The following is a 25,769-nucleotide window of genomic DNA, read 5'->3' as shown; positions in this document are numbered from 1 at the left end:
ACCACTGGATATTCTCTCTTTTTTTTTTTTTTTTTTTTTTTTGCTAATGTGACAGGTGAATAAAAGGGGGCCCATCTGAATTTGAATTTTTCTTACTACTTATGAACTTAAATATCTTTATATGTTTCCTGAACATTTGTAGTTTATCTCTGAATTGTCTGTCCTTTGCCCATTTTTCTGTTACTATTTTTTTTATTGATTTGTAGAAAAAGTCAGTTTAGATACATAAAATGATTTTGGGAAAAAAAATATTCAAAGTAATTTTTCATGACAGTCTGTGGTCATATCCTTAGTTCAACTTGAATAGACAAGTCATAAATGACTTCTGAATTAATAATAAAAGACATAACAGTCAATCTAAAAACAGGTATTATGACCACCCTTAAAGAGATGCCCCCTTAGTCTGATATCTTACTGGTAAGGAAAACAATGCTAGAACCAGGCACTTTTTTAAAATTTACAGATTTCCTAAATACTCTATATAGTTTATATTTCCCATGATATTATCTAACTTGGAGATTTTATTTCCCAAACTTGTAAGAAAAATGAAAGTCATTTGGCACAAGAAATAGATAACTTAATTTCCTCTTGGAGGGGAAGGGGGTGGTAGACTGAGGGCCAGAGGTAAGATAAAAAATTTGAATTGTGTGCTACATAATTTTGGAATTTTGAGATGTGAATATATATTACATATTTTAAAAAAATTAATTAAAATTAAAAAATTAATTGTTAAAAAGCATGTTTTTGGGAGGCGATCCACTATAACATGAATCTGGTAAGGTTTGAACATTTCTAAATCAGCTTGAGGTTTATACCTTATAAGCAGAGGTCCCTAAATTGAGGTCAGTCGTTCCCCAAAGCAGAATTTCTTAACCTCCCTCCTGCTCCCCCGTGTATACCTCTTTGGCAAGCTGCAGAAGCTTATGTTCTTGGGATAATGTTTTAAAATATATAATAAATCAAAATATATTAAAAAATGGAGGAAACCAGCTATATTGAAATAGTTTTCAGAATATTTTTAAAATTAGTGAAATAGTAATAAACATGCTTCTCTTAACACGTTAAATAACAAGATATAATGGTAGGTCTAATAAATATTATAACTCCAGGGTAGTGATGAGAATAAATGATATTTCGAGGTAGCTGCATCATATATGTGATATGAAATGACCTGTGATTTCTATTGGGGACCAAATTAACTATACTGCTGATCTGCTGTGGTTTATTGCCTACATTCATAATGGAAGGAAGTGCTGATTTTAGTTAGAAATTTGTGAAAACTGAGATGTAATTTTATTTCCCATCCAAGTTTGGCACTCTGTATTCAGTCCTCTCTGTTCACAGACCTCTGCCCTAAAATGATGATCTACAAGGCGAAATTGCATGCACACTTTTGCGGGTGTTCAAGAAAGTACAGTTTTTTAGGGAAAAGAACCATTGCTTTTATGAAATTCTCAAAGGATTCTTGTCTCAAAAGATTGAATCACAAATGTAGGGGAGAAGAAAGACACTTCTTTTCCTGTACTTATCCTCATGAGTGACGATAAATGGATAATTTGTTTTAAATAACAGTATCTTATAGTTGATAACTTGTTGCTTTCTGAATTCATTCAATAAATATTTTTCGAATATCTATTATATGCCAGGAACTGTTTTACATGCTAGGGTTACAGGCCCAAGAATGAAACAACCCAAGTATCCCATTTCTCAGGGGGTTTACAAATATATAAAAATAAGTATATAAGTATAATAAATAGATACATATAATTTCAAGCATTGCTAAATACTTTGGAGAGGAAGAAAGCAGGGAAATGAGAGTAAATCAGTTCCAGAAAGGCCTATTGTTTGCATTATATACATAGTTAAATCAATCAAACAAACAAACCCTGACCCCTCTCAATTTCCTAGAAGTTACAGAGGTGGAGAGAAGGTTAATTGTAAATAATACAGAATTAAGAATGAATGTGAAATTCAGAAGATTGCCTTAGACCAGAACCCTGGTCAGAAGTTATACATGGATCTTTCTTAAATGTTACTTCATGCCTGGTGTTGATATTTTCATGGTGTAAGAAAGTGTTAGATCTGGTTTTACCTCTGATTCCCCATAGTTTTAAAATTTTTTCTATAGTCAAAATGAATATTTGCAGTTCTACAGATTAATGTATTTTGTTTCAGTTATTCAGTTATTGCTTATTTGAAGCTCCTTTTTGGGTAATTTTCTGGTGACTGACTCATTCTCAGTCTAAACTTTACTTCTAGTCTGAACTTACTGTTGGTATTTTTAAAATTTCTACTATCCTGTCATCCAAAGAACTTCACAGAAAGAAACCCCATTAATTTCAAATACATACTGTTTGGTTACCCCCTGTCCTACCACGATATTCAAACTCTAACCAGTCTGATATGGGCGTCAGCCAATCAGAGAAGACAGTGCCATAAATAGTTGAGGATCAGCCCCATCTCTTTGCTATATTTACTGAATCCTTGTCAACGTTCAAAGTTATAATTAGTATATATGAGTTCCACTTCTGTGTAGCTTTTTTTCATATACCATCATTTCCTCTGACGTTTGTATAACATTTTTGATATATACATACAGTCTTGTTACGCAATATGGGGAGGTAGAGTTTTTTCCTACCATTGAAGGTATGAAAAGTGTTACCATACATGTCGTTGGACATATTGATTTGGTTTTGTTGTTTTTGTATCATTTCCATGGAAATATGAAACCACTACTTAGAGGTGAGAAAACAATCAATCTTAGCACCATCTGTTGACCATTCCCTGTAATATGTATTCTGACAATCAGGGTCTTTGAAGCATGCTCAGGGCTCCAAGAGTTCTTTTTGGGAATTGAAGTCTTTTGTATTTTTGTTTTATTGATCTTTTAAAACTGTGTGTGACTATATTCTGTATAATATGAACCACCTTAATAACTGAGTTGCAGAGTTTCCAGGTAGTAATATTTTAATTTTCATACCTCTGAGTAAAGAATTAATTTATGAGCTGGAATTAAGCTATGAGATGGAATTAATATAAATATGTGACCAAGAGACACTGTGAGTGAAAAGCAGAACATTTTAAATGCAGAACTCAGTGGAAATAGTTTCACAAGGCAACATGGCCTGTGCTCAGATCCGCAAGGCTCCTGAAGGATGTAGCACTGTTAATATCACCTGCAAGGACGGGATTCTTCCAGGCAAAAGAAATCTACCTTTGACATCTTATAGAGTTTCTTCTGTACTGGCTCTCTCTACCACTCCCTCACTCCACACTTGGGATACTGGCTATGTGCTTTCCTGCTTATCAGATATAAGAAACAGTTGCAAAACACGACCCTCTCCTCCCTGCAGCATGTTCCTAGTCTTTATTGTGAGACCAAGGGAAGCAAAGGGCTTAACATTCCTCAGGGAAACCCAGGCGTCAGGGTTGACTGTGAATCGTTCCTGCTCCCTTCATTCTGCATTCTGGAGAACTCATTGGCTGGATCTCTCAGTTTCCTAATTTATTCTTTAACTGTCATTTCTGCTGCTCATATACTGAGTTTTGTTATTATTGCTAACACTTTTCATTCGTATATTCCTGAGTTGATTAATGGATGCACTATCTGCTTACATCTGTCTGAGGGTAATAATTGTGTTATCCTAAGGTCCTCTTGTGCTTTGTTAACTCTGATTCATTGGCTATAAGCTGTTATGTTTGTTTTTGTTTTCTGTCCTTAATGGAGTTGGCTTTCTCACATTGTTTGGTCATTCCTGAGTGTAATTCATTTTTGTAGTTGAGATGCTACTGCGTTTGTTTCCCAGCTTTAGTGGAGAAGTGAAATGAGCTGTTGGGGCTTATTACTCCCAATGGGTTCCCCTGAGAATAAGGCAGAGGTCGAAGGGGTCTTCTGGTGGCTAGTGAGGGAGTGCATACCTTTCTTCCAGGATTCTGGGACCTTGCCCCTTTTCTAACACCACTTGCTCCTGCCTAGAGGAAGACACCTTTTGCTGCCTGGATCCAGGAGGGAAGATGTGGGGTTGATGTGTGCTGTAGGCTGCTCCTACCGCACTATTCCAACTGATCACCCTGTAGGTAGCTCCGGGACGTTTCTGGTAGGGGAGAATTTGTGGAGCTCCTCTCACACATAGAGCTAAGTTTGTGACTTTTAAGTTATATCTTTTCTATCATTCTGAGGGATTTTGGTGGAAGTTGAAGGAGTGGAGACTTGACACGTTTCAATCTGCCAACTTGAAATAGCACACCTTCTTAGGAAACAATTTTATATCCCTATTACATCCTAGGCAAACTCAGGCAAATATGTATCAGGTTACAAATACAAGAATGTTCAAAGCAGTATTGTTTTTAATAAATAAAAACTAGAAAAATCTCAGTATACACCAACAGTTGAATGAATAAAGTGTGGTACAATCATACTTAGAAGTCATACACTTCATCAGAAACATAATGCAAGCCACATAAGTAATCTTAAATTTTCTGGTAGCCACTTAAAAATAAAAGTAAAATAAAACAGATGAAATAAATGTTAATATCTTTTACTTAATCCTTATATTCAAAATATTATCATTTTAACATGTAATCATTATATACATTATTAATAAGATATTCTATGTTTTTTTCTTACTAAGTATTTAAAAATATCCAAAGTATTATCATAGCTACATGTAATCAATATAAAAATTAATGAGAGTATCTACATTTTTTCCCATACTAACTCTTTGAAATCACAATTTGGTTGCTAAATTTTATTACAAGTACTTCATTGGTATTTAGATTTCATAAAATTTTCAGTCAAAAAAGTAGTATGACATATGCAAATTGTTGCTAACATAAACTTTTTTCAATAATTACAGTATCAGTTTTTTAAATTTTAATTTTAAAATAATTGGAATTAATTAAATTTAAAATTCAACTCCTTAGTCACATTAGCCACTTTCAAATACTCAGAAGCCTCATGTAGTTGGACATGCAACACTACATACTACAGGCAAAAATAAAAAATAATGTTGAATGAAAGAAGCAATGGGGAAAATAATACATATAATATGATTCCACTTATATATATTTCAAGAAGAAGCAAGACTAAACTGTTGTTTATTGCTGATAGAGAAAAGGCAAAACTACATTTAAAAAACAAGGAAATTATTATTAAAGTCAGGATAGCGGTTTCTTCTAGGAAGTCAGAGAGAGGGTTGTGATTGGAAAAGGGCACATGTGGGGGCTTCTGGGATGCTGGCAGGATTCTTTCTTGACATGAGTGGTGTTATGTGGGGGTCTGTTTTGTAATTATTAAACAGTTGAACAGTTGTTCAATTGGATTATTGAACAGTTATGTATATTTTATGCACCTTTTAGTTTTCAAAAAATTTTTAATGGGGGAAAAAATCAGATGGCTTCATTTGCCCTGATACAGTTCTGTGTGGGACTTCCCAATAAGGTTTGGGGAAATAGAGGAGGGAAGGGCAGCTCTGCAACGTTGGTGCCACCCAGAGCTGGGTTCTAACAGAGACTTCGTGATCTAAAGAGTAAGCATTAACTATATGATCTGGTGGGAAGAGTGGGTGGGGTGTGTGTGTGTGTGTGTGTGTGTGTGTGTGTGTGTGTGTGTGTGTGGTGTGTGTGTGTGTGTGCGCGCGCGCGTGCGTGCGTGCGCGCAGGCGCACATGCGTGATGGAGAGAGATCGACACAAAGGAGGACGTGAAAAGAAAGTTTAAATGAAAACAGAGCAGAAATCACCATCCCTAAATTAAATAAGAATTAGGTTGTTTAGGTGGCACCATTACCCAACTTTACTCCACATATAGGAGTTAGTCCTATGTAGTATTTAGTTGTAGTTTTTTTGCATTTTGCTCCAGAAATAACCTTTTCATTTTTCAGAATTCTCAGTGAAAATTATTTGACTGAATTACATAAGGACTCACTTGAAGGCTTGCTATCCCTCCAATTTTTGTAAGTTAATCATATTTATTTATGAGTTCTTATCTATAAAGTAGATTATCTGTAAAGTACTTAAGGGGTTCAAGTTAGATAATCTCTTCAATTTCTTCTAGCAATAAAATTCTATAGTTCTGTAAGTCTGTGTAGGGCCCCAGCCCATCACTAGCACTAAATATCTCCTATTCATTTTTAATTTTTTAACTATATAGACAAGGTATAGATAGAAAAATTCCCTTTAGTTGTAGAGGAAAAGTGGTAGTGAGGTCTGAGCAATTATAGACTCCCATATGAACCTTGTTATATAAGTGTTCATATACTCTCCATCTGTATTTATATGTTGTTTATGACCTATGGATCAAATCTGGCCCACAGTCTGTTTTTATACAGCCCATAAGTTAAAAGTGATTTTTATAGGGCTGTAAATGACAAAAAAAAGAAATGAAGAAAAATATGTGACAGAAATTGTATGTGGCCTGCAAAGCCTAAAATATTTATTTATCTGGCCTTTACAGAAAAGGTATGAAAAAGTTGGTTTAGTGAAATGAGAGGAATTAAAGTTAACCTCAAATTGTCACCTACAGGACAAGAAAATATAGAACACTTACATTAATATGAATGCCATTAACTTGTAACTTTGATAATTTAATCTAAATTAAATTAATATTTAAATATTAAATATTTAATCAGATGAATCATGTAAACAGTATTGTCAGGTGACTTCCCTGGTGGTATACTGGTTAAGACTTTGCCTTACAATGCAGGGGGTGTGGGTTCCATCCCTGGTCAGGGAGGTAAGATCCAACATGCCTCATTGCCAGAAAAGCAAAACATAAAATAAAAGAAGCAGGGGCTTCCCTGGTTTGCGCAGTTGTTGGGAGTCCGCCTGCCGATGAGGGCAACACGGGTTCGTGCCCCGGTCCTGGAGGATCCCGCATGCTGCGGAGCCTGTGCTCTGCAACGGGAGAGGCCATGACACTGAGAGGCCCGCGTACCGCAAAAAAAATAAAAATAAAAAAAATAAAGCAATATTGTAACAAATTCAATAAAGAATTTAAAAATAGTCCACATCAAAAAAAAAATCAGTATTGTCAAGAACACATTAAGTTACCAAAAGAACAAACTGTTGTTAAGGATTTCTATGCAGGAATTGTGATACCAATATTAAGAATGTTTAAGGTGATGGTTAAGTGGTAAATTTAGAAATGTTTACACTAAATAAGCATATCAGAAATGCCCCTAACAGAAATCTCTCCAGCCATTTTTATTCTGTTTTTTGTTTGTTTGTTTGTTTTGTTTTTTGGGCCACGCCACACGACTTGCGGGATCTTATTTCCCTGACTAGGGATTGAACCCAGGTCCCCAGCAGTGGAAGCGCCGAGTCCTAACCCCTGGACTGCCAGGGAATTCCCTCTCCAGCTTCTTTATCAAAGAGGAAATGCTTGCCTAGTATTTCTTTTTCTTTAGGGGTAAGGAGATAACTGTGTTTTTTGCTATAAAATCTCAGTTTTTGTCCTTTGTCCATGGCATCCAAAGCTGTGTATGTCATTAATCCTTATTAAGCCAATTAATGATCCTCTTTAGCAAATAGATTCTTCTTGCAAATATAAAAGGCTTAAGGAAAGTGGGTATAAAGAGCCTCACATGACCCTAAAAATAGTTCTTTTAATTATCAAACCTTCCAAGCCTTAAGAGGCAATCACCTTTATATTAGTCTGTTCTCTGCCATCTGGGCTCCAAACCTTACAAACACAGTTTGGAGAAAAGCAAATAAGATAATTGCTCAGTGGACTATGCCCTTCATTACTTCTACTATGAAATACTTTATAATCTGATTATTTCATGTTAGCATAAGTATTCTCATTCTTTAAAAAAATAGTGCCAATGAAGAAAAAAGCGAAAAAGGAATATGCTAATAAGCACTATGCCTAGTGTTGTAAACACGAAGATGGGTAAGACAGGACTCCTTTTAGCAACACATCATCTCACAGGGAAAATAAACATATAAGCTCAAACCATAATGGCAAAGTGCTGTGGAGGCACCATGAAGTAATAAAACTACATTTCTTTTAAAACAGTCATTTCCCCCTTCTATCAACTCCCCAGCTATTTGTTGATTTTATAAATATTTGAGTTTGCTTTATGTCCACGCGCTGATTTTAAACATGATAGACGATGCACATATGCAGGAGCTAGTCCATACTTTGAAGGAGTTTATGCTCAGAGGAAATGGGTTGCAAAAATAGCTATATTTAAAGAAAGAGATGAATATGGGCAATGAGAGCTATAAGTTGGTATTGCAGCACAAAAGAGGGAAAAAACTTCATATTGGATCAGGAAAGGTTTTACTAGAGCAATGCTGTTTAAATGGGACCTCGAAGGGCCATTGACAGACATCAATGACAGAGATACTGGGAAGAATAACCTTGCAAAAGGAAAGTGGGAGAAAGGCAAAACACAGGAAAAATACTCTGAGTACCTGTAGAGTACAAGTGGGAAGAGTAGGGGATTAGAGCCAGATCATCTAGGGCTTTGGAGGCCAAGCCAAGGATAACATGCCAAGCTACCATGTTACCATAGCAATGCTTTAGGACAAGCTTTAGCCTGCAACAGAACCAACCACTTGGGGGGCTTGTGAAAACACAAGCTCCACCCCCATATTTACTGATTCAAGAGATCCAGAGTAAGGATGAGTATTTGTATCTTCAATAAGTTCACAATTGATGCTGCTATTTGAGAACCACTTCCGGAGAGTTAATCTGGTGATCGCATGGACGATGGCTTAGAAAGGGCGAGGGTAGAGATGGAAACACCAGTCAGAAGACAGTTATACCCATCCAGGTGAAATGAGAGACTAAGCTGGAATCAATGGAAATAAGATAGTCAGCTGTAGTCAAGAGTAGGTATTTTCGAATAAAAGGCAATATGATAGACAGTGTAATACTGAATTAAAGTTACATATTAATGAGAGGAGTAACTTCCTTTCAAGTTGTGTGAAAGGGTATCTTTTATTTCTTCTGGTAGTGAATTGGCCTAGAGAAACAGAACTATACTGGGAAGTGTGTAAATATAAGAATATTCCTTTTAATATTAGAAATTATAATGCTATATAGAGATAAAAACTTTGAGCTCATAATCTAGAATTTGATGAGACCACAAAAGGTGGAATCTAATCAATGCTTCTGCTCTCAGGAAAGATTACCTCCAAAATCTATCAAGAACTACATTTGTATATTTAATTTATGAAGATCCGAAAGGTGAGACTCTTAAGAGAGGTGAAGGCAGGTTTGGAGTTTAGACCAAAGCTTCTTATTTATTATTATCATTCTAACCTCTACTAGTTATTCTTAGTAATTAGATATCTAATATCTAATTGAGGCAATATTTTCCTTTTTCTTTTCCTAGAGATTTATCCTGCAATAAAATACAGTCTATCGAAAGACATACATTTGAACCACTACCTTTTTTGCAGTTTATGTAAGTTACAAATATAACTTCATTATCTTTGTTATTTGTTATTTTTATAAAGCTTAATTTAAAAAAAAATTAATTTGTTACTCATTTTGAAATATGATTAACATTACTACTAAAATTTTTTAGCAAATCCTTTTTGTCTCTAGGTTAGTGTGAGAATTATTACACAGATCAGAGTGAATCATTATAGAGCAGTGGTTCTCAACCAGGGTGATTTTGCACGCAGGTGACATTTGGTAGTGTCTGGAGACATTTTTGCCTGTCAGAACTGTATATGCTACTGGCATCTAGTGGACAGAGGCCAGAGATGCTACTAAAAATCCAACACTGTGCAGGAGAGCCTCCCAGAGCAAAGAATTATCTAGCCCAAAATGTCAATAGTGCTGCCTTTCTAGAGAAATAAAGATCACTTAACAGAAGTAGTTAATGAGCATTTACTATTTTGTATCTAATGCACCACATATATAATCATGAAAGTATAAATCATAATATCTTCCACAGTGAGATTTCTTTAGTGTATGGAGGGAGTAGTGATGTTACATTTCATCATATATAAATTAGAATTATTGCCAAAGGATAAGTATTCTTAAAGAATATATATTTTTCTTCTTCTTTCCTTGTGTCTTTTTTCGTAGAAATATTGATTGCAATTTACTCACAGAACTGAGCTTTGGAATGTTTCAGGCCTGGCATGGAATGCAGTGTTTAAATAAGTTGTAAGTGAAATAGAAGATGAATACATGTAAAAAACTGTGTGTAAAAATATCATGCAGTTATTGGTTAGCTGGGTGTAAGCCCAGTATGAATTCTTTAAAGTGTGTCTTGAGAGCCATTTATTTTTTTTTCAAATGAGGAAACTAAGGTACAAAGAGGCCAAGAGACGTGTTTAACTCATATATATGAAATGCTCTGCTTTCCATAGTACTGATCTTTGGCACGGGCAATAAAAGGCCCCAAGCAAAAACACTCAAATTAGCATTGTCATGGAATCCCACTGATGCCTCTCCAATATGCAAATGATCCATGAAGTTCCACTTTTGAATTTAACTTTGTTTCGTGATCATGTGCAAAGTTTCTAACTGCTTAAAATGTATGCAACACAGAGCTGCAAAGAACTAAGTTTATCACCGAATTCTTCAGGGAGCTAAATGTGTGGGTGCTTCCCCAACCATTATTAGCTCTTTTAAATGGTAAAGCAGAAAGAATTCCTGTACACCCACCACAGGGCTCTCCCCAGTCACCCAGAACATTATTTTTCAAAAAGCATATATCTCTTAAGTGAATTATCTGTGGCCAATAGGAACCTTTGAGGTATGGAAAAAGACATTGTTTGTGTTCAGCTGTAGTGTCAAAAATATAAAGAAAATACCTTGCTTTAGCCTAATTCAATATACTTTCTTTGCTGACTACTCTTCAATAAGAAGTGTGGGTTTTACACCCCTTCAGCTCAAAAATTCTGTGATTGCTCATGAGACAAGGAAATGATGGTGGTTACGTTCAAAGGCCCGAAGGCGATTTTAGACTGAAGGTAAAGAGCTCTTCTACACCTGGCTTTGGAAAAGACTCTCTTACCTGTCTTGTGGTTCAGAAATCCAGTTTCACACAGTTCACACATTTTGGGTTAATGAAGGTGTTGAGGCTGTGTCTGGAGCTGGATTAGCAATTCCTGCAGATGCCTATCTTTAGGGGCCTCCTTCCTTTCCCTTGTTAGTTTGCTGATGCCTACCTTGTGGAGAGAGCACCAAGGGTCAGTTATTCTTTTGCCAGCACACCGGAGAGCAGGCTCACGAGGTCCCTTCACCAGGAGGTTTTAGTAGCATCAATACAACATTTTAAACTCACCACCTTTCCTAAACATCATATAACACCACGAGTTCCTTATAAGAATCAGAGTTTGGTATGGTATGCCTAGAAAAAAGGAATAGGGGTTAGAATTGAGTGACATTGATCTGTAGTGTAATTCAGAAGTATCTCCTTCCAACCCGAAAGGCTCACTTTGGGTTGACAGTACACAGGAAGAAGGCAGACTTCTAAGAAGAGCCTGAGTAAGACCACACCTTCTGGAATCCCTTTCTCAGTTCCTATTTGTGAGTAGTAATATATTAGAAATTATTCTAGTAATAAAAAAGCATTCTGTGGTCAAACAATAACAGAGAACACATTGGCCAAATATGGGAAAAGGAACATTGCAAAGAATAACATTGTCATTATAATAAGGTATAACATAGTTAATTTTTTAAAAAGTACATGAGTTCATAAAGATACTCAAAATGAAAAGTGGGGGAGCTCTTCTTTGTAGAATAATGTCAGCTAATAAAAGCAAAAGGAATAATCCAATTAGGAAAGTGTCATTTTGCAACTATCAATGTAATAATCGATTCAGACACGGATTATCATTAATGCACAGCTGGGTGAAGAGTTGTTTGAAAGTAGGATATTCACTGATCCCAAAGGATCACCCCACATATTATTTATCAATTAGCAAGTTGAAGAATAACTTTACAATGGAGAGATATGGACGATACCACCTTAATCAATAGATCAAACTTAGCACTGGGCCACCTGAAGTGATGAAGTATGAAGAATACATCACCTATATAGTATTCTTCCCCAAAATGTTTACTTTGAATCTAATGAGGAAACAGACATATCCAGATTGTGGGGCAATTTACAAGACAACTGGCTTAGACTCTTCAAAAATGCCAATGTCATAAAAGACCAAAAAAAAAAAAAAAGTAGGGAAATATCCCAGATTAAAGGAAACAAAGACATGATATGCAATGCCTAATCTTTAATTGGAACCTGTATCAAAACAAAAACACTTAAAGAATGTTATTGGCTTCTGGCCCAGGTGAAATAACAAGAGCCAATTTAACCTCCCACTTGAAACAATGAAAAAATCAGACAGAACATATGAAACAACAGTTTAAAAGAAAGTGGACCTCAGGCAATAAAGGTCAGTGATCCCCAGGAGATGGGAAATAAATGAAGTGATCCCTTTAAGTGCCCTAACTTACTTCTCTGAGAGAGTTTCCAGGTCATGGTACAGGGAAGAGAAGTCCAGACAGAGACTGGTGGGCTCCCTGACTGAGGAAATGGAGCTGAGAGTCTTGGAAAACCAAGGTAACTAGAGTTCACAAAGCAGAGTATCAGAGAGAAAAGAAGTTCACAGACAAAGAACTCTGGAGATATGCAGAGGGATCTCTTGAGAATTCAACAAAGTATTGGTCAGTACATTTGTGTGAGGAATTACTTGATGCCAGGAAAAGAACCACATGAAAAGATTAATTATAAGAATAACTGGATGTCACACAGGGTTGTAGGAATAGTACCTGTTCCTACAAGTCAGACTGGAAAACCTCATGACACTCAGAAAGGACTTGTCTCAGTAGCTGTAAATAATGAGCTCCAGAGTAAAGGCCCCTTGGACTCCTACCCAACGAATCTTAAAAGCTAGACCTAAAAGAACAAACTGTTTTGAGTAACTTAATTTCACCCTAAGCAAAGCCCAAGCATTTTATAGGAATAAAAATATATATAGCACACAATAAACTAAAACTCACAATATCTGGGATCATATGAAAAATTGCCAAGCGTGCAAAGAAGTAGGAAAATATGACCCATACACAGGAGAAAAGGCAATCAATCAAAACTAACCTATAATCTATACAGATGTTAGAATTGGCAGAAAAGAACATATAAAAAGTTATTATAACTGTATTTCATATGTTTAAAAACCCAGACTAAACATTGAAAATGTTAACTACAGGCATGGAAAATGTAAAACAGACCCAAGTTGAGCTTCTAGAGATTAAAAACAATGTCTAAATGAAAAAGACATTGAATGAGGTTAATGGCAGATTAGACCCTGCAGAAGAAAGCTTCAGTGAACATTAAGGGCATAGTAATAGAAACTATCCAAAATGAAACAAAAAGAGTAACAAAGCAAACAACAACAAAAATAAATAGAGCATCAGTGAGTTGTGCAACAACTTCAAGTGGCCTAATACATGTGTACTTAGAGTCCATGAAGGAGAGGAGAATTACTAAATTTGAGGAAATAATAGCCAAAATTTTTCCAAATTGGTAAACACTATAAACCAACAAAATCAAGAAGATCAATGAACTTTAAGCATAAGAAACATGGACAAAACTATACCAAGGCACAAAAAATAATCAAATTGCTCAAAACTATACACTATGTACAGAGGAACTAAGATAACAATGACAGTGGAATTCTTGTTGGAAACAATGTAAACAAGAACTCAGTGGAATAACATCTTTAAAGTAGTGAATTGAATTGTATCAAGCTAGAATTCTATACCCATATCTGTCAAACCAAAAGCAAAATAAAGGCTATCTCAGACATACAAAAGCTGAAAGAATTCATTACTAGTAGACTGTCACTATAAGAAATGTTAAAAGAAGTATTTTTAAGCAGAAGGAAAATGCCACCAAATTGGAATATAGATCTACCCAAAAGATTAAGAATACTGGAATTGGGACTTCCCTGATGGTTCAGTGGTTAAGAATCTGCCTGCCAATGCAGGGGACACGGGTTCGATCCCTGGTCCGGGAAGATCCCACATGCCATGGAGCAACTAAGCCCGTATGCCACAACTACTGAGCCTGCACTCTAGAGCCTGTGTGTCGCAACTACTGAAGCCCACGCACCTAGAGTCTGTGCTCTGCAACAAGAGAAGCCATCCAATGAGAAGCCAGTGCACCGCAACGAAGAGTAGCCCCTGCTTGCCACAACTAGAGAAAGCCCAGGCGAAGCAACAAAGTCCCAATGCAGCAAAAAAATAAATTAAAAAAATACTTAAAAAATTTTTTTAAACGATTTTAGTCTTTCAATGTATCTCTCTGACCACAATGGAATTAAATTAGAAATTAACAAATCCGAAAAAGCTCCAAATATTTGGAAACTAAACAACACACTTCTGAGTAACTTTTTGGTCAAAGAAGAAATCAAAAGGGAAATCAGAAACTATTTTGATCTCAAAGAAACTGACAACATAATATGTCAACATGTGGGATATTGCTAACGCTGTGCTCAGCTTCCGCAACTTCCACCTTAAAGTGGAAAAATGAGAGCAAATTAATGACAGAGTAAGAAGAAAGAACACAGTAAAGATCAAAGTAGAAATAAATAAAATGGAAAACAGAAAAATACTATAGGTATTAAAAGGATAATAAGAGAATATTATAGAATACTTTATACCAATAAATTCAAGATGAAATGGACAAATTCCTTGAAAGACATGCACTACTAAAGTTTATTCAAGAATAAAGATATTAGAGAAATTGGATGTGTAGTTTAAAACCTTCCAACAAAGAAAGCTTCAAGTCCAGGTGGCTTAACTGATAAATTCTACCAAACATTTAAGGAATAAAATAATGCCAGTTCTACACAAACTCTACCAGGAAGTTGAAGAGAAGGGAGTATTTCCCAACTTATTTATAAGGCCAACTTTCACCATATCAAGATTAGACAATGACAGTAGAAGAAAACTATAGACCAATATCTCTTATGAACACAGAGGCAAAAATTCTTTACAAAATTTATTATATCAAATCCAATAATATATGAAAAGCTGATACATCATGACCAAGTGGGGTTTATCTCAAGAATGAAAGGTTAGTTTAATATTTGAAAATCAATTTACCCAACTTAGTACACTAAAAAAAGAAAAATCAGGACATCTCTGGTGATGCAGTGTTTAAGAATCCACCTGCCAGTGCAGGGGACATGGGTTTGAGCCCTGGTCTGGGAATATCCCACATGCCACGGAGCTACTAAGCCTGTGCACCACAACTACTGAGCCTGTGCTCTAGAGCCCCTGAACCACAACTACTGAGCCCATGTGCCACAACTTGTGAAGCCTGTGCACCTAGAGCCCATGCTTTGCAACAAGAGAAGCCACCACAATGAGAAGCCTGCATAGTGCAACGAAGAGTAGTCCCTGCTTGCCCCAGCTAGAGAAAGCCTGCGTGCAGCAATGAAGACCCAATGCAGCTAAAAATAAGTAAACAAATTAAGAAAAGAAAAGAAGAGAAAAATCACATAATCACTGCAATAGATGCAGGAAAAGAATGAAAGAATCTTACATCCATTCCTGATTAAAGAAAAACACAGCCCTCAGTAGACTAGGAATTGAACAAGACTTCCTTGACTTGATAAATGACTTATACAAAAAACCTAACATCATATTTAATGGTGAAGGACACAGTACTTTCTCTCCAGGATCCGGACAAAGGCAAGGATGTCTGCTCTCATTACTTCTATTTGACATTGCCCTGAAGGTTCTAGCCAGTGCAATATGGCAACAAAAAGAAAAGAGATATTCAGAATGGAAAGGAAGAAGTAAAACTATCTTTATTTGCAAATAACATGATTATGTAGAAAACCTGATAGAATCTACAAAAATGCTACTGGAACTAATAAATGAGTTTATCAGGGTTTCAGGGTACAAGATCAACACACAAAAAGATTAATTTATCTCAACAAACAATCAGAGATTAAACTTTTAAAATACTACTTATAACAGAAGCAAACATATAAAATACTTAGAATAAATCTGACAAAAGATGTAAAAGACTTGCACACTGAAAACTGTAAAATATTGCTGGGGGAAATTAAGGAAGACCTAAATAAATGGAGAGATATAATGTATTCATGGATCAGAAGATTCAATATTGTTAAGACATCAATTCTCCCCAAATTGATTTATAGATCAAAATCCCAGTAGGCTTTTCTATAGAAATTGAGAAGGTAATTCTAAAATTCATATGGAAATAAAATTTAGAATAACTAAAACAACTTTGAGAAAGAACGAAGTTGAAGAACTAACAGTAACTGATTTCAAGGCTTATGAAGCTACACTTTCAAGACATTGTGATAGTAGTGTAAAGACAGACAAAAAGATCAAAGGAACAGAATAGAAAGTTCAGAAGTAGAGAGATGTGGACCACTGACTTTAAGGTTCAAAGGCATTTAAGTGGAGAAATGATAGTCTTTTCAACAAATGATGCTGGAACAATTCAATATCCAGCGGCAAAAAAAAAAAAACAAAAAAAACCACCTTCCATCCAAACCATATACAGAAATGAATTTGTTCAAAGATCTAAATGTAAAACAGAAAACTATAAAACTTCTAGAACAAAACAGGTGAAAAATTTTATGACCTTGAGTTAGGCAAGATTTTTTAGATGCAACACCAAAAGCATAATCCATAAAAGAAAAAAATAGATAGACACCATCAAAATTAAGAATTTCTGCCCTGCAAAAGACACTCCTGAGAGAATGAAAAGATGAGTCACAGAATGGGAAAAAATACTTAGCAACTTACATATTGGTTAAAGGACTAATATCCAGAATATATAAAGAACTCTCAAAACTCCAGAAATATACAGATAAAAGATTCAAAGATATACAGATGGAAAATAAGCATATGAAAAGATGTTTGACATGATTAATCATTAGAGATTCTACAGTGAGATACAACTACACACCTATTAAACTATCTAAAATTAAAAATACTGAGCATAGCATGTGTTGGCCGCAACGTGAAGAAGATGTAACTCTCATACACTGCTGGTAGAGATGTAAAATGATCAAACCACTGTGGAAAATAGGTATTTTTTTTAAAACTTAAACATCCACTTACCAATGATCCAGCCATTCTACTTGCAGGTATTTACCCAAGAGAAATGGAAGTATACATCCATACAAAGATGTGTACACAAATATTCATAGCAACCTTATCTGTAATAGACAAAGACTGAAACAACGCTAATGTCCATCAATGGAGAATAGATAAATTGTGGTACATCCATATAATGGAATAATATTCAGCATTAAACAGAAATGATTTACTGATATATACAACAATGTGGATGCAGATTAAAATAATCATGCTGGGGTAGAAGCCAGTTAGAAAATATTATACACTGTATGATGCCATTTACATAAAATTCTAGAAAATGCAAACAGAAAGCAGATCAATTGTTGTATGGCGACTGGGAAGGGCAAGGAACGATGGGAAGGAAGAATTACAAAGAGACATTAAGAAACTTTCTGAGGTGATGGACATTTTGATTTTGGTGATGTCTTCATGGTGTGTATGTATGTGTGTGTGTGAACACAGATTATTGTATGTCAGTTATACCTCAAAAAGCTGTTGAAAAAATATTATATGACAGAGACAATTGGGGAAACTTGAATAGCAATTCTTTATTAGATAATATTATTGTGTAGGAATTTAATTTCTTCAATAGTTGTGTATTAACAGTATTGAAGTTACATAGGGAAATAATTTTTAATATCCAGAGAGGAGGGCATCTAGCTGACAAGAGAGGGATCGCAATTGTGGCAGATGCTGTGGGAGGCTGAGGAAGATGATGCTAGAGCAGTGACCAATGTGTGATGGTGTGGTTAAGACAGTCATTTTCAGCTGACCTGACAAAGACGGTTGGAACAGACTGCTAGCAGGGCCCTTTCAGCATACTAATCTCATGCAATCCCCTCAACTAGCCAGGGCATAACAGAAAATTTCTATTAGCTTGCCATATTGGAGGTGGGATGGCACAATTTAAGGTGCAGTAAGTTGTGTAATAAACTGTCACAATAGGGTCCTACAGAAATAGTTTTCTAAACTGCAAAAAAATGAACCTTGACCCTTGCCTTACAACATATATGACAATTAACTCAAAATGAATCATAGACCTAAATGTAAATATACAACTTCTGTAAGAAAACATAGGAGAAAATCTTTGTGATTTTGGGTTAGACAATGGGGTCTCATACGAACATTTCTTAGATAAGACACAAAAAAGCACAAACCATCTAAGAAACATTGCTAAGGGACTTCCCTGGTGGGTAAGACTCTGAGTTCCCAATGAAGGGGGCCCGGGTTTGATCCGTGGTCAGGGAACTAGATCCCTCATTCATGCTGCAACTAAGATTTCGCATGCCACAACTAAGAAACCCATTAGCTGCAACTTAGGAGCCCATCTGCTGCAACTAGGACCCAGCACAACCAAATAAATAAATTAAATAAATATTTAAAAAAAAATTTCTAAATTAGAGTTCATCAAAAATTTAAAACTTCTAGTCTTCAGAGACACTTTAATACAATGAAGATAAGTCACAATCTGGGAGAAGATATTTACTAAACACATATCTGAGAGAAAGGACTTTTTCCTTTTCTTTTTATATAAAGCACTTTTAAAACTCAATATAAATATCCGATTAAAAAATAGATTTGAACAGACACTTCATTTAAAAAGATATTTGCACATGAATAGACACTCAACATCATCAGCTATTACAGAAATGCAAAATGTGGCAAAAACCACGAGATACAACTGCACATCTACTAGAAAGGCTAAAATTTTTTAAAAAACAAATATAAGTATCAGGTGAAGATGTGGAGCAACTGCAATCTCATAGACTGCTAGTGGGAAAGCAAAATGGCACAGGCACTTTAGAAAACTGTTTAGCAGTTTCTTAAAAAGTTAAATATGCACTTAGCGTATGATGAAGCAATCCCACCCTTAGGTATTTTACCCCAAAGAAATGAAAACATATGCTCGTACAAAACATATGTTCACACACACATGGGAGTGTTTTCAGAGGCTTTGTTCATAATAGCCAAAAAAGTAGAAAAAACTCAGATGTTCATCAAACGATGAATGTGTATACAAACTGTGTATCCACACAATAGAATCCTACTCAGGAATAAAAAGGAATGAATTACTGACAGGTGCAACAAAACAGATGAATCTCCAAAGGGACTGGCTAAGTGAAAGAAGCCAAAAACAAAAGGCTACATACCACATGATTTCATTTATAAGATATTCTGGTAAAGGCAACATTATACGGACAAAAATCAGATTGGTGGTTGCCAGGGGCTGGTAGTGGGAGGAGGATGGACTGACTACAAAGGGACATGACGGGTCTTTTGGGCGTGCCGAAGTTTTCTTTGCCTCAAATGTGGTGGTGACTACAGAACTATACATTTGTCAAAACACATCACACTGTATATTTAAAAATAGTAAATTTTTTTAAAAGAAAATTATACATAAATAAACCTGACTTAAGAAAATAATAAAACAAACCTTAAAAAACAATTGAGTGAAAATAAATGTAAGAAAAATCAACTTACAGTTTTTCCAATTCAAGAGTCATAATGAGGATGCTTTCAATTGTAATTGACACTTGTGTTGTTCCCATGTCTCTGAAGGAGAAGCCCAAACATGCAAGATATAAAACCCAAAGACAAAAATTCTAAACTTAAAAAGATACCTAATATGTGATTACTTCAATTCTGGCTTCTTACTTGCCATAGATGATAATTCCAAAGAGCTCTTATTGAAGAAATTTAAATTTGCTTCATCAAATTAATGATCTTGGTGCTGGACAGTGCAATCATTTTTTATTATCCTAACTTCTCATTTTCAATTGCATCTACCTCTTTTGATCACTCTTTTTAAAAACAATAATGTACCCCTCATTCCTTTTTGCTTTCTGGGATAAATAATATTCCTACATGCATCTACATGTTCCATATCTATATGTGTTCTTCAACACTGTTCTCATCCTCTGCTGTTTGTCTTACCCATATATATTGTTTCTTAATCCTTTTCTTTGCCATTAACTCTTATTTTTAATAACCCAGTTAAAATCTAAATTATGACTTTTTCGCCAAAGTACTCAACCTTTGACGAAAGTAAAAAAGAGCAGAAATTATCTTATGAGCCATGAAACTGTTGCAATACTTACCGATATTTTAATGCTGGCAATTTAAAAAGATAAGAACCTTCAACTGTTGTCAAAGGAATACGATTGAGAATTCTGAAAAATGGAATGGAATTAAAATTATCTGCATTTTCAATTACTTCCATGAAAGCTTATATTCATTTTTTTTGGTATGGAACTTGAAGGTTAAAAAAAAATCATTTTCTGTCTTTACCTATAAATCACCCTTAGAATCTGTAAAACACTCTTTCACTGGTAGCTACCCAGGTCTCTGGATGATAAAGTGGAGAAGAGAATCAAACAAACAAACAAAAAAATAGAAAAAAAGTGCCTAGCAAAGAAAAAGTATGCCAAATAACTTTTCAGGTTAAAAACCCTCGAAGTGACTATGCTGGTAGGATGCTGTTGCTCTGTAAAAAAGTACTTTTTCTAGTGTCCTCCATAATTCAAGGTGTTTTTCTTTCATCTCTACAAATTTTTAAAAATTTTATGATTTAAACTACCCAGTTAAAGACAAAAATAGTGCTAATTCCTTGGTTCTGGAGCCAAAGAAGAAGATATACATCCAAGAGGAACTGGTGAAAGCCATACTCCCATCACATAGTCCCATGTGTATTCTTGTATCATAGACTTTTTCACTGTTTACTTGTCAGTCTCCTAATTGTCAGGAACTTGAGAGCAGGGACCACTCTTTATTGTCATTATTATTCCTGTGCCTGACATAGTGCCTAATATTTACTAGGTATTTAATAAATGTTTGCTGAATAAATAAAGTGTAGGGTGGGTATGCCTGGTGGGCAGCTCTAAGGATTGGTAGGAGGGGTGGCCACCATCTCAGTCACTTGTCCCTGCACGAGGCACTTAAGACTTTCTTCATTTCAAATTCCTGCCCTGCCACATACTTGCTGTGTGACCTTAGGAAATCCCACAACCTTTCTGGGCTTTAATTTCGTCATTTGCAAATGGAGGTTTTGAGATCCTTTATAGGTCTAAAGTTTTGTGATATTAATAACTACACCTAATAATTGGAAATAAAACTGGACTTTGGTAATAAATTATACTTGGATCAAGCAACTGGAAATGGAACAATTTATTTCAATATGTTTTAGGGTCCTGATTCTTCTCAAAGGCTTCTTGTTAGCTCATAGGCCTATTGAATGACTGGTGATTTGAACACAACTTGTGTGGGCCCAGGATGGAGGGAGTCTTAGCCTAGTGGTTTTCAAACTCTAGCAAGCATCGAAATAATAAATGCCCCAAACTTGAGGGAGCTGGGTGTGACTCTTCCTTATTGTGTTAGTTTGCTAGGTATGCCATAACAAAATACTACAGACTGGGTGGATTAAACAACAGACATTAGTTTTTTCATAGTTCTGGAATCTGGAAGTTTAAGATTAAGCTGTCAGCAGGATTTGTTTCTCCTGAGGCCTCTCTCCTTGATTTGTCTCTGCCTTCTGGCTGTGTCTCCTCAGTGGCCCTTCCTCTATGCATGCCCTCTCCTGGTGTCTCTCCCTCTTCTTATAAGGATATCAGTCCTATTGAACTAGGACCCCACCCTAATGACCTCATTTAACCTTAATTACCTCCTTAGAGGCCTTCTCTCCAGCTATAATCACATTGGGAGTTAAAGCTTCAATCTATACAGTCTATCATACACATTCAGACCACTTACAACCGAAAAATCCTAGCATTGTGTGGAGGTAGAATTAATGCCAGAAGACCTGAGTTCAAGTTGACTCCTTCCCTGACTCAGCACTGCTCTTAGGCTAGCTTCTTCCTTTTCTGGGCCTGGCTTTTATAGTGCAATGAGGGGGTTTGAGCAGAACACCCCCAAAGGCCCCTTCCAGCTGAGTCATTCTAGGGTCCTAAGGGTCAGGACACAATCTCAGGTAAGAGGAGCCCAGTGGGTCCTGTGTCTGTGCCTTGAAGATTCCCGGGGCAGGGTTCACAGGTGGACTTAGGTGAGTGTGGTCTAGAGTTGCTGCCCTGCACAGTTTCTGGGTCTGAATTTTTATGACAAATCAAAAATTTTCTCTTTGCAGTGACTTCAGTGGCAGAAACCTTACTGCCACACTCTTATGGGGTTTCTTTCACACGCTCATGCCTTAATGGCTTTAGGAAACCACTCCCAATCAACCAGCTTGGATGTCGTAATCTTGCACAGACAAAAGAATGAGGCATTTCCCCAGGAATCCTAGTGTGGGGAGAAAAGCACCAGTTGGGGGACAGGAGTCTCAGGTCCCAGCTCTGTTACAGACTTACCTGTATAGCCTTGGACAGCCCTTCCTGGCTTTGGACCTCAGTCTCCCTCTCTGTAAAATGGATTAGGGTAAGCTCATTGTCCTCTGGGCAGCAGGGCTGCGAGATGTCCCCCTCCCCACCCAGCTCTATTGAGATATAATTGATATATATGGCACTTGTGTAAGTTCAAGGTCTACAGTGTGCAGATTTGATACACTTATATTGCAATAAGATTACCACCGCAGCGTTCATAACACCTCCATCACATCACATGACTACTATTTCTTTTTATTTGGTGAGAACATTTAAAATCTACTCTCTTAGCAACTTTCAAGTATATAATACATTATTATTAACTATAATCACCATGCTGTACATCAGATCCCCAGAACTTATCCTTCTTATAACTAGGAGTTTATACACTTTGACCAACATCTACCCATTTCCCCCACCCCCTGGCTCCTGGTAACCACCATTCTAGTCTCTGTTTCTTTGAGTTTGACTATCTTAGATTCCACATATAAGTGAGATCATACAGTATTTGTCTGTCTCTGTCTGGTTTATTTCACTTAGCATAATGTTCTGAGGTCCATCCATGTTGCAAATGGCAGGATTTCCTTCTTTCTTACGGCTGGATGATATTCCACTATGTATATATAAATACCATAACTTCTTTATCCATTCATTTGTTGACAGACACTTAGGTTGTTTCCATATCTTGGCTATTGTGAATAATGCTGCAATGAACATGGGGGTGCAGATAGGGAGATAGTTGAGTCCCCTTTGACATGGATGCTTATGATTCTTCACTCACTCTAAGAGCAACTCTTTTCTTTTCATATTCAAATAGCTTGGCCCTTGCATCTCTTTTCTCTTTTACCCCATCAAGTGGGCATCACTCAAAGTTCTTTTAAGATTTTACGACATTTCTGAAATTTTTTTCCAAGCCCGACTTGCTCTTTGATCCAGCCTTTGTGTTTTTCTTTGGCGGTGTGGGTAGGAGGGGAGTGGACCACTCGGGGTGAAGGCTTCCTTCTGGGCCACTGACAGCTGCTGTGGCCACACAGGGGTAGCACTGCTGCTGCTGTTTCTGCAGAGGCAGAGTTAAGTTTTGATCATATTACTCTGGTTTGAGAGCTTTTGTCTGGCTGCTCATGGGACAAGGACTTTGAGTTTCTTTGTGTATCACCCTGTAAAGAATTTTTCTTGCCACTTCACACTGGGCCCTAAACTCTTTGAAGGGACAGGCAGCTGCAATGCTGTTGAGTTTGAGTGCTGACAAATGACTAGAAGATCAGAAACTGGGGTATAGGAGATGGAACCCTCCTTTATTCATACATACTATTTGTAGGAACTCTCACATTAGTGCCCTAATCCTTGAACATTAATTTGTACTTATTTCCCAGGGCTGCTGTAACAAAGCACCTCAAACTAGGTGGCTTCAAACAACAGATATCAAGGTGTCACAGGGCCATACTCTCTTTGAAATCTGTAAGGAAGAATCCTTCCTTGCCTCTTCCTAGCTTCTGGCAGTTGCTGGCGATCCTTGGTGTTCCTCAATTTGCAGCTGCATCACTTCCATCTCTGTCTCTGCCATTACATGGCCTTTTCTCTTCGTGTGTCTGTGTGTTTTCTTATAAGGACACCAATCATATTGGATTCAGGGCTCACCCTGCTCCAGTATGACCTCATTTTAACTAATTGCATCAGCTATGACCCTGTTTCCAAATAAGGTCACATTTTCTGGTTCTGGGGGTTAGGACTTGAACATGTTTTTTAGCAGGGGAACACGGTTTAATGCATATCATCACTGTACGTGAGATCCTGATTTTTAAATTTAATTTATTTTTTTTTAGTTTTGGGCTGCATTGGGTCTTCGTTGCTGTGTGTGGGCTTTCTCTAGTTGTGGCGAGCAGGGGTTACACTTTGTTGTGATGCACAGGCTTCTCCTTGTGGTGGCTTCTCTTGTTGTGGATCACGGGTTCTAGGCATGCGGGCTTCAGTAGTTGTGGCTCGCGGGCTCTAGAGCGCAGGCTTACTAGTTGTGGCACACGGGCTTAGTTGCTCCACAGCATGTGGGATCTTCCCTGACCAGGGCTCGAACCCGTGTCCCCTGCATTTGCAGGTGGATTCTTAACCACTGCACCACCAGGGTAGTCCCAGAGATTCTGATTTTTATAGATGAGAAAACAGGTTCAGAGGAGTTTGTGACTCCTATAAATTCATATATATGGCAAGTGGCAGAGTCAGAATTTGGGGCGTAATTCTGGTTCTGATACCCATGCATGCTCCACTGTGACAGAACATTTCCATTCACAGCCTGTGGACCACCTGGATCAGAAGCACCTGGGACTGGGAGGGCTGGTAAAACACACCTGGGACTGGGGAATCTGCATTTTTTTTACAGCTGTTTTATTTTGTTTATTTATTTTTAAAATTTTTTTAGCTTTGTTGTAGTTCACCTTTTTTTCCAATATTTTATTTTATTTTTTTAACATCTTTATTGGAGTATAATTGCTTGACAATGGTGTGTTAGTTTCTGCTTTATAACAAAGAGATTCAGCTATACATATACATATATCCCCATATCTCCTCCCTCTTGCGTCTCCCTCCCACACTCCCTATCCCACCCCTCATGGGGTCACAAAGCACTGAGCTGTTCTCCCTGTGCTATGTGGCTGCTTCCCACTAGCTATCTATTTTACATTTGGTAGTATATATAAGTCATTACTAGTCTCTCACTTCGTCCCAGCTTACCCGTCTGCCTCCCCATGTCCTCAAGTCCATTCTCCACATCTGTGTCTTTATGTCCTGCCCTAGGTTCATCAGAACCATTTTTTTTGTTTTAGATTCCATATATATGTGTTACCATATGGTATTTCTTTTTCTCTTTCTGACTTACTTCACTCAGTGTGACAGACTCTAGTTCCCTCCACCTCACTGCAAACAACTCAATTTTGTTTCTTTTTACGGCTGAAATTAGTCCATTGTATATATGTGCCACATCTTCTTTATCCATTCATCTGTTTATGGACACTTAGGTTGCTTCCATGTCCTAGCTATTGTAAATAGAGCTGCAGTGAACATTGTGGTAAATGACTCTTTTTGATGTATGGTTTTCTCAGGGTATATGCCCAGTAGTGGGATTCCTGGGTCATATGGTAGTTCTATTTTTAGTTTTGTTTTTTTAGTTTTGTTTTTTTTTTTTTTGCAGTACGTGGGCCTCTCACTGTTGTGGCCTCTCCCGTTGCGGAGCACAGGCTCGGGACGCGCAGGCTTAGCGGCCATGGCTCACGGGCCCAGCCGCTCCGCGGCATGTGGGATCTTCCCGGACCGGGGCACGAACCCGTGTCC

The 25,769-nt window shown here is 36.8% G+C and overlaps 2 protein-coding genes across 2 annotated transcripts in view; both read left to right on the top strand.

The window, feature by feature from the left end:
• The window catches only part of LOC114487818 (leucine-rich repeat-containing protein 37A3-like), a 123,979-nt gene that overhangs the window by 4,671 nt on the left and 93,539 nt on the right, over positions 1 to 25,769 (top strand). The gene's annotated exons all lie outside the window — the stretch shown is intronic.
• Positions 1 to 25,769, top strand: part of LOC102982815 (leucine-rich repeat-containing protein 37A3-like) — an 84,429-nt gene that overhangs the window by 38,289 nt on the left and 20,371 nt on the right. Inside the window, 2 exon segments of the mRNA XM_055090791.1 lie at positions 5,882 to 5,953; positions 9,344 to 9,415. The gene's annotated coding sequence lies outside the window, so the exon portion shown is untranslated.

This window comes from Physeter macrocephalus, chromosome 14 (genome assembly GCF_002837175.3).
Source record: "Physeter macrocephalus isolate SW-GA chromosome 14, ASM283717v5, whole genome shotgun sequence".
Classification (NCBI taxonomy): Eukaryota; Metazoa; Chordata; class Mammalia; order Artiodactyla; family Physeteridae; genus Physeter; species Physeter macrocephalus.
The sequence above is the reverse complement of the archived record's forward strand: the minus strand, read 5'-3'. Positions and strand labels throughout refer to the sequence as shown.